At 34.6% G+C, this 7937-nt stretch overlaps 1 pseudogene; it reads left to right on the top strand.

Annotated features, from left to right (window-relative positions):
- Positions 1–1312: 1312 nt before the first annotated feature.
- LOC149202161 (histone H3.3-like) lies at positions 1313–2722 on the top strand (annotated as a pseudogene).
- The last annotated feature ends 5215 nt before the right edge of the window (positions 2723–7937 follow it).

Genomic DNA, 7937 nt, shown 5'->3' with positions numbered 1-7937 from the left:
TCGTGATAGAGCTTTACCGTATCCGCGAGAGCTTTGGTCAGATGCATCTGGACGCAGATCCTAGCATATGAGGTATACTTGCGAGTTTTTGTCTCTGCTGCAACTCTGATGAAGGTGCCCAGTTTGTTGCCTATGTCCGCCAGTGTTTCTTCTTTCCAGTATTCTGCAGGGAGGGAGTACATCCTGATCCAGACGGGTGCCCAACTGAAGTCCTCCTTGTCGGGGTTGAATCTGGGCTTCCATTCAGTGAGATAGAGGCCTGAAGAGTTGAAGAAGTACGGCCCTCCTTCGAATATCCTCACTCTGTCCTCCATACAGTGGAATATGGCTGTAAAGAAGCCCTTTGGTCCTAGTTGCAGAGTTATTTGTCCTTTGGGCTTCCACTTTGAGGCTATCCAGCCTTGTAATGCTTTTTCCGTGGGCCAGAAGCCTAAAAATTTTCCTATGAGAGCATGATCTTGCATGTACTGGATTTCACCATTGATGCGGTGGCTGGGCAGGTCCACCTTGATGGGTTCAGCAGCCTTTGGGATGCAAGTGGCTGAGGTTGCTTTAGGCTGGGTCGCCTTGGCTTTATCATGGTTCTCTTTGTCAGCTTCATCGTCTTCTGTCGGGGCCGTATGAATCCTTGCCTCAGCTTTCCGATTTTCGCCTTGTCCTGCATCAGGGCCAGCGTCCGAAGGGTGCAGAGGCTGAGAGTACTGGGTATTGTCAGAACTCGCAGAGTGTTTTGGAGGGGGAGCAGAGCTCTCCCCTCCGCCCGCCATATCCATTGCTATCGACCAGCAGGGGAGCGGCGGCAGTTGCAGAGTGAACAGTCAGGGGCGGCGGCGGCTGGTAAGGGTTAGGTTGCAGTGTTCAGGAATTCGCCATGACTTACCATTATTATAAGATAAAAGTGTATTAAATTTATTTATTTTAAAAATTTAAATTAATATAAATCAAAGGTTTTAAATTAATATGAATCCATCCTAATCTATATGGTTAACTTATTATTTTAATTTTTAAATTAATATGAATCAATTTCAATCTATATGGCTAACTTATTAATTTAATCTATAGATATTATTTTTTTAATTTGAAATAGTCAAAATATTTTAATTTAAATAAAAGTCTAATTTTCTAGACCATTAATTCACCAAGTAAACTCTAATAAATTGTGATTTAAAAAATTCTTAAAATAAAAACTGAATTTATCAAAATATAATCACCTTCAATTTAAATAAATAATTCATATTTAGGCCGATAGGCCTTCCTATGAATGAACATAGTCGTCAACCTTTTCATTCTCTGATTGACATTTGTTATATGCTTTTCTGTTTGACATCTGGCAGTAAAAAGATATTTACCGATTCATTATCCTCGCCACGCGTCACATCTGGCAAGCATGCACTCATCAAGTTACCTATATTCCCATGTTTCTAATGGCGAACAGGTATCGAACAGGCAAGCATGCACTCATGGATTAGAAAATTGTGAATGCAGATTATCCCAAAAAGGGCATTGTGTAGCAGAGGATTTTGGTGTATGCTTCCAGGGTTATCTTCTTTTGGCTGTGTTTCTATTTATTATTCATATTTATATTCTTGTAGCGTGTCTACTGGTTTTTGATGTAAAAAGTTCTAAAGTTCATGTCAAATCGTTTTTGAATTAGTGAATTCTCTTGGTTTCCTAGGGTTTGTGGTTGTTCTTGGGTTAGGATCCATGTTTTATTTCCATTTTAGTTTGTCTCAGAGTATATGTCTGCTTTGATTTCCTATTTTCCTTGTTCTTCAAATTTGTTTTCGAGGGTTTAGTATGGGAAAATCTCCATTTTATTTAAGGTAGTGTGATCGCGATTGCATTGCCTAAAAGTGGTTTTTTTGAAAGAGATTGATAGTAATTTTTTGTTGTGGTTTTGGATTTTCTGTTTTGATGTTTGGGCTTTGGTCTTATGCTTTTGTTCTTGCTCTCTGTGCTGTAGATCGCTCTTTTCCTTGAATCATGGCTCGTATGAAGCAGACAACACGAAAATCTACCAGAGGAAAGGCTCCGAGGAAGCAGCTCGCAACAAAGGTAACGACTTTCCTATATTTCTTCCGTTGCATCTTTGGTGGAGTTAATTGAGGTGTGATGTTTTTATTGTGGCATTTTATTCTGAAGCTCCTTTTTTAAATTAGGCTGCTCATAAATCTGCTCCCACGACCAGAGGTGTGAAGAAGCCTCATAGATATCGTCCCGGAACAGTTGCTCTTTGGTATATACACGTAGTTTAAATTTGCTTCGGATTCTATCGATATGTTTACAATGTTTTCTTTATAGTATATGTATCTTATTGAAAACTGTTTAATCGACTGAACAAAGAAATTTGAAAGTATCAGAAAAGCACAGAGTTGTTAATTCGAAAGCTACCATTTGAAAGGCTTGTGAGGGAAATTTCCCAGGACTTCAAGGTAATGTGTTACCTTTCTCGTTAAAATGTTAGCTTAATTGGCGACCCATTTAAATGAATTGCTTGGTACTCTGTTCTAGCGGTGGTACTTGTCTAATTATTTTGTTTTATTGTGTTCAGACGGATCTGTGATTCCAGAGTCATGCTGTCTTGGCCGTTCAGGAGGCTGCAGAGGCCTATCTTGTCAGTCTGTTTGAAGATACTAACCTCTGTGCCATACATGCGAAGAGGGTGACCATCATGCCGAAAGACATTCAACTTGCAAGGCGTATCCGTGGCGAAAGGGCCTAGGCCTGTTTTCACGGTGATGATTTGTAAAGGTCAGATTTTTTGGGGGGGAGAATTTTGTAGCATGTACATATATTTGATGAAGGAAGCTTTTTGCAGAAACGCATTGTAGACAGCAGGATTCTGTAATGTCCTATAATTGAAGTTTACGTCGACTACAATGGATATTGTGGATTTATGACTTCTAATTGAATGGGTCAACTCGAGCCAATTGTAGCTGCTTATTAATATGGAACTTTTTGCCATTTGAAGCCATGTTTTTTGAACCCATACTGCATGTTGATGCTTGTTAAGCTCTTCATTATTATATGGTATAATTATTGTTTATCAATGTTTTGGAACTCATACTGCATGTTGATGCTTGTTAAGCTCTTCATTATTATATGGTATAATTACTGTTTATCAATGTTGAAGTGCTATATGTGTCTTCATGTATAAATTTAATTTGTGTTTCGGTAGACAACATTCCTCGTGATTTATATTCTGCATTTTCTATTACTTTACACTGATAATATTCTGCACTTTCTATTACTTTTCACTGATAATCGACCGCAATACAAGATGTTGTATGAATGCAACTTATGCAATGTCTTTTATCAATGTTGAAGTGTTATATGTGTCTTCATGTATAAAATTGGTTGTTGAAATACAAGATGTTGTATGAATGCAACTTATGCAATGTCTTTTATCAATGTTGAAGTGCTATATGTGTCTTCATGTATAGAACTGGTTGTTGAACAATAATTTATCCTGTCTGCAAGAGAGGGTTGTTTTATCATGTCTACAAGAGAGGGCTGTGCATCTACCAAAATTCTTGATAGTGGAACTTGTTTATATGTTTTTTAATAATTGACTTTGAAGTTTACAAATAGTTGGATGGATTTTATTTGCTAGGCTAAAGCAATTATTCTACAAATCCACTATGTTTGTGAGAAATAAGTATTTATAATTATGTTATTGAATATTTGGATGGATTTTATTAGCAACGCTGAATCTACTATTTTGTAATGCACAATAGTCTTGTGATGTGTTTGCAAAAATATGTTCTTGAATATTTGCATGGATTTTATTTGTCTGACTGTTTATCTGTCTAACTGAAGTGAGTGATTATGGAATGTTTAGTGGTTGTATCAATTTGTTTGGAAAATTTTGTTTTTGAATACTTGGAAGAGATTAGTTTGTAATGCACGGTAGTTGTGAGCAATATATTTGCAAAAGTGCAAGTTGTTGCAATGCTCAGGTGGGAAGTTTCTTTTGGAAAATTGTTTTGCCATTGTTTTTGTGATGGTGCAGTTTTAGCTAGTATTCATTTTTATTCCTTGTGAAATTTTATTCATTCTTTCCATATGGCCAATTTATTGTCAGTTTGTTGTTGCCGTATCGTCGTGGCCAGACTTGGTGAGCCACAATGTGGCTAACTCATTATTGTCAATTTAGTGCATCTCAGCAACTTTTTCAATTTAATGATGACTTGAGGAAACTCTTCAAGTGTCATGTTGCGTTATCCAGTGTGAATTTTTATGTCTTCTTCCCATGTGGCCAAATCATTGTCAATTTAGTGCATCTTGGCCACCGTGTCAATTTACAACACATGTTGGTTGAAGAGTTTAATAGTTAACTGCTTAACACTCGGTTCTGATTTTTCATGAAACCCTCATTCCCAGTTTTCAGGAATCATTCATTCTCATTTTTCCAACCAAATTACTCTTTAAATAAAATAATAAAACACATGTTCTCAAATAAAAACGTTCTCACGTAAAAGATAGAAATACTCGTTCTCAGTGTTCTACCCAAATTTGAAGGGTTACCACCAATTTTGAAGGTTTTAATGCAATAGCATTTTTAATGCTCAATTTTAGGGGTCTTGTTTTTTCTGAGTACTACGATTCTTCTAAATAATGGAAATTTCCAGCTTATTTGCTTATATCAAACATTTGTGTAGGGTTTCAACCAATTAACATTTCATTGAGTATGTATTTACAAATCAATGATTTTGGGATCAAATCCCACAAAGCAATTCTACACATGCTCTTCAAATTCCTTATTCCTTCAAGCTTTTGAAAGTAAAACCAATGAATTATCAAATTTTACTATAATAAAAAACAATTAGAAAGCCTTTGGCCATCCAAAATTGCTCATCCTTTAGGGTTGAATCAACATCTCTTCTAGAAAAAGTCAACAATTCCAATTTAATAATCCTATCGGCCTATCTTTGTACCTTTTGGGACAATTGCTAGTATAACCCAATACATGTAAATAATATTAACCTCTGTACAATGCACTTTCAAATCCAAATTACAATACATAAATTATCATAGGATAAAACATCTTTATTATAAAATTAATATAAAATAACAAACACCCTCCATACCTTTACCTTTGATGGGACAAACACGCCCTCCCAATTCTATTATAAAATTAAAAAAAAAAAACAAACACCCTCCATACCTTGGCGAATGCTATTTCCAACCCTATAGCATTATAAATGCGGTTGACAAGCGAGGGAAATAGCGCTCGCCTTCTCTCCACGCTCCATCTATTTGTTCACGTGCTGTAGAGAGAAAGGGCGAACACTATTTCCCTCACTTGTCAGCACACATTTATAATGCTATGGGGTTGGAAATAGGAATCGCTCCATACCTTTACCTTTGATGGGACAAACACGCCCTCCCAATTCAGAATCAAGCGACAGAAGACTCCACAAAACCTGGAGAATTCAAAAAATTAAAGAGTAGAGAACATGGAGAATTTTAAAAAGACAAACACCGCAAAAGGAAACGAATAAAGTAGATAAGACATGGATGATGCCACATTATCCCCTTATTAGGTAGGTTACACCCATTGATATGATTAATGTTTAAAAAATAATAAGCGAAATTAGTAGCAGCAAAATTGTTTATATTTATTTTTTTTAAATATATTTAATTTTAAAAAATATTTTAATATAATAGTTATATGGTATTAAAAATAAATTATAAGATATTTTAATGATTTAAATTTTAAGAGAGATTTGATCTTTATGGAGTTAAGATGGATCTAGAGTATTTTAATTATTAATTATTAATAATTTGATTTTTTACTTTTATTTTTATTTTTATATAATTTCACTAAATCCATTCAAAAAGTCATAAAGTTAAATTATATATATATATATATATATATATATATATAACATATTTTGATTGTGAAATGAGAGATGGTTTTTGGGCATGTGGTATTGATGAACCATGGTATTGGCCCATTGTATTGAAACAAAGTTAATAATATGCATGGTAAAGTAGGGGTGAATATTCATGGTTAAAAGTCTTTTTATATTGTAAGTATTAATTTTTTATGTGCTTATTAATGAAATTTAAATGTGATTACAAAATTATTATTTTAATTTATATGGTAAAATAAATTGTAATTAATAGCTACTATTTATATCTTATATATATTAATGTGATAGAGGGTTTAGAAAGAATAAAAAATATAAAAAAGTTATCATCCAAGAGGCTAAAAATAACTTATGGGACAGATTGTTTAAAATAGCCTAGGGGACATATTGCTTCTTCATCTGGTTGATGTATTTGGCCATTTTCGTGTGAAGCCTCACAATAAACGTTCTCAGATTCTCGACAAACCCCTGGCTAAATAGATTATCCCAAGAGCTAGCAGCCAGAGCTAACTAATAGAAAAAAACAAACCCCTGGCTAAATAGATTATCCCAAGAGCTAGCAGCGAGAGCTAACTAATAGAAAAAAATACATAATCGTCCTGTTTCACAACACAGTTATCTGAGAATTAGTCTTTAACTGAGCAATAAGAATTTTGTCTCTCCAAGAATATTGGCCTCTATGTATGCTTTTTGTTGATGATTAAGAGTGGGATTAAACACTTCAATATAATACTTTTTCTTTCTCCCTAGCTCATCTCAAATAGGCTTATGGAACTTATCCATAACAAAATCTTTTATGGGACATGAATTCAAGTAAATACCCTATTTACTAAACCATTTGTTGTTTTGCTACATCCAAATTTTTTTTCTTTTGCACAATGTCATTAAAGACAACCTTAGGTCATCTGCCTCTTCCATTTGATCATTTTTTTAAATACCTTATGACTCGCACCATAGAAATTGCTTCAATAGGAGCAGCCCTTATTTCACTTAACAAGATAGCACAAGGAATTCCACTTTTAATTTTGAATTTGTTTGTAATTAAACGCTTAATTTTCTCAATTTTTTTCCACTGCATGTTGATGTATTGTTGGCCCACAATTCACAACCATAGAGAATCACCAAAATCACTAGAAGCCCAAAAAGATTTTGAGAGGTTTTCAGATCCATAACTCTCTCTACACCTATTTGAAAAGCATAAACTTTCCAACCCCCCAAAGTTATTTTCTTTCTACAACCATCCCAGCTTAGATTTCTGTTGAAGTCAATTCCGAGGTATTTGTAATCCACAACTTCTTCCAAAATGTTGCCTTCAAAGTAGAATTTATGTTGGTTATGTTTATTTTAGAGAAAACCACTAATTTCGTTTTTACTAATATTGACTTGCATCCCCAGCATTCTACAAAAATGTTCAAGGGATCGTAAGTGCTCTTGCAAACCAAGAGCGATTTAATAATTAGAATAAGGTCATATGAATACAAAAGAAGCCTTATAACAAACTTGCCCAAATAGATACCATCACCCCCTTACGAATTTAACCACTTCTCAAGCTTGTCGATATATAAACCAAAAAGTGTAAAAAAAGTGTAGGAGACACTGGGAAACCTTGCTTGACCCAGATATCGCTTCTAAAACTTTAAAAAATGTCATGCTTAGAAACCTAAAGTTCCTCCATAAACATTTGAGACTTCTTCCTTTTTCCCCCAAAATTTTTCAATGATGTGCTTTAAAGTTATACAATTATCAACTGAGGAATGTTTAGGTCTAAAACTTGCTTGCCCTTTAGCATGCTTATCTCCTTCTTCTGCCCACTTGTTGATTTTAGTTTCTAGCATGCTTCCAAATAAATTTGCAAACAAATGGTTTATCATTATGGTCCTATAATTGGAGGGATTATTGACGCCATCACTCTTAAAAAGAGGTATTCCCATACTGGTTGTTTGATCTGTGAGGAACCGCTGTTGTACGATGTTGAAAATTTTTGTAATTTGAGGTGCGAGAATCATTGAGCCCCACTTTAGATATATGTCAAAAGTAATTATAATCTTTTTGCTTTTAGAT

The sequence above is a fragment of the Pinus tabuliformis genome, chromosome 2_1, assembly GCF_031772625.1.
Source record: "Pinus tabuliformis cultivar Carrire ecotype Pingquan chromosome 2_1, CPIR1, whole genome shotgun sequence".
NCBI classification, from domain to species: domain Eukaryota; kingdom Viridiplantae; phylum Streptophyta; class Pinopsida; order Pinales; family Pinaceae; genus Pinus; species Pinus tabuliformis.
The sequence above is the reverse complement of the archived record's forward strand: the minus strand, read 5'-3'. Positions and strand labels throughout refer to the sequence as shown.